Source organism: Nanorana parkeri, unplaced genomic scaffold (assembly GCF_000935625.1).
Source record: "Nanorana parkeri isolate BGI_ZX_2015 unplaced genomic scaffold, ASM93562v1 scaffold1046, whole genome shotgun sequence".
Lineage (NCBI taxonomy): Eukaryota > Metazoa > Chordata > Amphibia > Anura > Dicroglossidae > Nanorana > Nanorana parkeri.
The window spans coordinates 257,474-261,959 of record NW_017307314.1 but is presented as its reverse complement, the minus strand read 5'-3'; positions in this window follow the sequence as shown (position 1 = coordinate 261,959).

Below are 4,486 nucleotides of genomic sequence, written 5' to 3'. Positions count from 1 at the left end.
CAAATAGCAGTGATACAAGATAAGAGGAGCTGTGGGGGAAGCAATGTACACTCTGGACACACATGGTAAACAGTAAAGAGGAGAGCACGTCTGAAACAAATGCCCAGCGTCTGTAGGAAGTCCTTACCGATATGTCAATTCCACTGACAAAAAGAGAGAAAGAACATTTCTGATTGGCTTATAGGAAATGAAATTCCAGCCTCGCACTTCAAAAGATAGCTTGTAGACCTAATTGCTGCAATGGATTAAAAGATCGTTGTGTCAGGGCACCGTGCCTGGAACACTTTGTATTGCTATATCTGCACCTTTCTGAATGCAAAACACGTTGCTGTGTTTTGCATCATAGCCATCGCTGTCTACAGGAATCCATCATTAGCTGAGAGGCAAAGTACGGCTAAATCTAGCGGGGCCTCCAGTGTTACAATCAGTGTCTGCATGTTAAAGAGACCCTGTCACCAACTTAAAAAAAATTGCAGGGAAAAGCATAAAATATCAAGTATTTTAAATACTTTCTTGCGGCCTTTTTCCTTACCGTCATTTTTTTATATTGACTTACAGTCTGTAGGTAACCGGGCTAGGGGTAGGGAACTGACACTCCAGGGAGTGTCAATTCACTGGCAAAGCCCCCTCCCTCCTTGTATGATATGGCCTGCTCTTCTTCTGGGAGTGTCTAATTACTTTCTGTGCTGGCCCAGCTCCTCCACCACTCCCCTTTTATGTAACTGCGAAGGGAAATTAGCGTGTCACTTGAGTGACAGCTCTGAGACTGATGAGGCTGCTGACATCACATCCAAGAGCAGCCATAAGCTCATCTCACACACACACGGTACAATCTGACTTTACAATCTCCTTTAGATCTAGTAACAGCTATGTAGTGCAATGACCTGCCTGGAAACAAATTGATAGGCTGCACTCCTATTTAATCATCCTAAAGTATATTCAATCAGATCCTGATACATAAGCAGTCCCTGGGCTCTCTTACTGACACGTTTCATTCGGTATGTGCTTAATTGTGGATCTGATTTAATATACTTGACAGTTATTGAATATGGGTGTGGCCCTTTCCTCTGTGTTATATTGATGTGCGGCTGATCCGAGCTGGGTTCCAGCACTCATGATGGAGTGGCTATGACTAGTCACTGCTGCTCTCTCTCCTTGTGCAGGGTGACTGGTCTTGTATCCGCCCCCTCCTGTAGTGTTCTATCGGCATCCTGTAGTGAGTATAGCCGGAAGGGTCCCTCCCACAGCTCTACTTTCTGTATGCGCTATGTACATCACAGTGATGTCATTGCTACTTCTAAAAGGAATTGCTTAGGGGGCATGTAAGCTGCACATAACCCCCTCCAATTATCCACACGTCCTTTATGGTTCATTGGGGTCCCATGACTTTGGGCCTGGTCACTTCTATCCGACTTTGTGGAATGTGAGATCGCACTCACAAAGTGACATTTCAGGACCGATCAGATGTTCCAGGGCAGATCGGTTCTCCTGCACATACCATCTGCGATGCCGATCTGCCCTGGAACAGCTGAGAAAGCGTTGGGATTCTTCACCTTTTGCCGGTCACATATTCCACCGCCGAAAAAGTGGGCGGGATTATGTTAAAATGTGTGACCACGTGACCGGTCACACATTCCAACCCAGTCACAATGTTTGATAGAACACCGGCATTCAGCAATGTGCCTGTGTACCCGATCCAATCCTGTAGAAGAAGCAGCATTGTGGAAGCTTTACACCCCGGCACTGGCTGTGTCCACATGTAGTCCTCTAAAGCTGGCCATACACCCATAAATTATTTGCAGATTTTCTATGGTCAGATGAACAGATTCCTCCATCTACGCTAAACTGTGTGGATGGAGGAATCTCCCACTGGGCCAAGCTTCAGGATCTTGCTAGTCGGCCCCACTGGCTCTCAAAATACCTATCTGATTGGATGCAGGCATTGCTCAGGTGTTTTGACAGTGCCAACTAGCAAGATACTGAGGCATGGACAGCTTGGTCTACACAATTTAGTGTAGATGGAGGAATCTGTTGCACTTTTTCCATCTGACCATACAAAATCTGCAGATAATCTACAAGTGTATGACCAGCTTAAGAGAATGTGCTATGCTAAACATACATGGAGACCATGGATGAGTAGCGTAGCCACCTTCAACAAAGGAATGAGAAAGGACACTTGTTTGAAAAAAAGTTTGTTTTTTTTTTGAGAAAAGCAACTTATTCAAATTTTTATTATGTGGGATTAGTTGCACTTTAGGAGGGCATTTCCATTCATTTTGGGAGATTTACACTTCCTGGTGCCTTTACAGAATAGAAAGTGGCAAATCTTTCCATTGGGTCACAGCTGGCAATTTAATACTGCACCTTATTTATGTATCACTCGGGTGTAGATCCTCACATCATCTCTGAATTGGTGCTGACACTGTCCTTCCTTCTGGAGGGTGGCTACTTTTGTTCCCCATGGTCCCTGTGTCTGTTGTAAAGTAGTCACCGCTCCAAGCTCATGCTCACAGTGGACTACAATCCCGACATCCCAACCTGCAAAACCTTATTTCAGGGAGGTGCCCTTTCTGTTTTTTGGTGTTTTTTTTTTTTACAGCTGCCGTCGTCAGAATATAAAAGAAATAATAATGAAAATATATATTAGGGATGCACAGATACTTTTCGAGTACCAGTGCCGATACTTGGCATTTTCACGAGAACTACCAGGGTTGCAGCGGTTGCAGCTGGGACCTGGCTCTGGCACTCCACCACTGTCCTGAAATCATTAGTCTGTATTGTTTTAGAAAAACTGTCACATGACAATAAACAAAAATGTATCAGTACTCGTACTTGTAAGTACTCGGCAAGTACCAGTACTCGTACTCGCAAAACTGGTATCTGTGCATCCCTTTATTTATAAAAACAAAATCGTACATTAAAACAGAGATGTACAAATCCCGGGAGCTCCGTGTGCTCCTTACAAATGACAGCTGCCTCCTAACTTTCGAACTTTTCTTTAGTGTAGTTTTGGAGCTCAAAAGTATCAGTACATGTACTCGTACTTGTACCGAGTACTGTACTTGGTATCTGTGCAACCCTAATATATATATATATATACACACACATACATACATACATACATACAGAGTAAAATAAAATCCATATACCAATAATACAATAATATTATATATATATTTATATATACATCAGATTTGTGAATTGATGTTCAAGTATCTGTCAGTGTAAAGGTCACAATTTATTAGACAGCCCAAGACCTTTTTTAAAAAACCGCTGAGGAGTAAAGTCCCTGATACACAGTTGACTAGTTGCTATGGGCAGCAAATGAAATAAATGTTCTCTATAACTAGACAACCAGGACATATAATTGATTCTATATTATCCACAAAGGGTTAACAGCACTCTCTCAACCCTGCAGCAGTGCCTGTACCTGCTCTCAATAGTAGTCTATGTCCGCCCTCTCTGTGCAGCAAGTAGCTTCTTCCTTCTGAGAGCCAAGCCTCGTTCTGAGGCTACTCTAGAGATCACATGACCTTCCTCCAGGAGGCAAGCCTCACTCTGAAACTTTACCCACTGATATCTTACCGGAAAGGTTTACTCAGAGTAAACCTTTCAGGGAGAAAATGCCTCTCTCGCGGACATCAGGGAGCTGCTGTCCAAAAGAGGGAGACTCCCTGAACATCAGGGAGACTTGAGATCCCTGACAATCTCACGTTTAGTTCACTAATTTGTATTGAGATTGTAGTCGATTTCGGGGGGAAGGACAGTGTCAGCACCAATCCAGAGATGATTTGAGGATCTACAGCCGAGTGATACACAAATAAGATACATTTCTGTTAATAGTTAAGGTACTTGAATTTGTTTTTAAAATGTAACTCCTGAGTTTATTGTCACTTTAATCCTGACGTGAATTGGGGAAGCCTCTGCACTGTATTTGTGAGGTAAATGTCCATTTGCTCATCCACAAAGAAATATACATAAATTCAAAATAGTTGTTAAGGCACTCTGAGGAGGCCCAGTACTACACAGTGTGTACCATGCAGTTCTGAGGAGGCCCAGTACCACACAGTGTGTACCATGCATCTCTGAGGAGGCCCAGTACTACACAGTGTGTACCATGCAGCTCTGAGGAGGCCCAGTACCACACAGTGTGTACCATGCAGCTCTGAGGAGGCCCAGTACCACACAGTGTGTACCATTCAGCTCTGAGGAGGCCCAGTACTACACAGTGTGTACCATGCAGCTCTGAGGAGGCCCAGTACTACACAGTGTGTACCATGCAGCTCTGAGGAGGCCCAGTACTACACAGTGTGTACCATGCTGCTCTGAAGAGGCCCTGTACCATGCAGCTCTGAGGAGACCCTGTACCATGCAGCTCTGAGGAGACCCTGTACCATGCAATTTGTACTATTATGCAGCTCTGAGGAGGCCATGTACCATGCAGCTCTCAGCCAGCCCTGACCATTCAGTGTGTAGCAGGCAGATC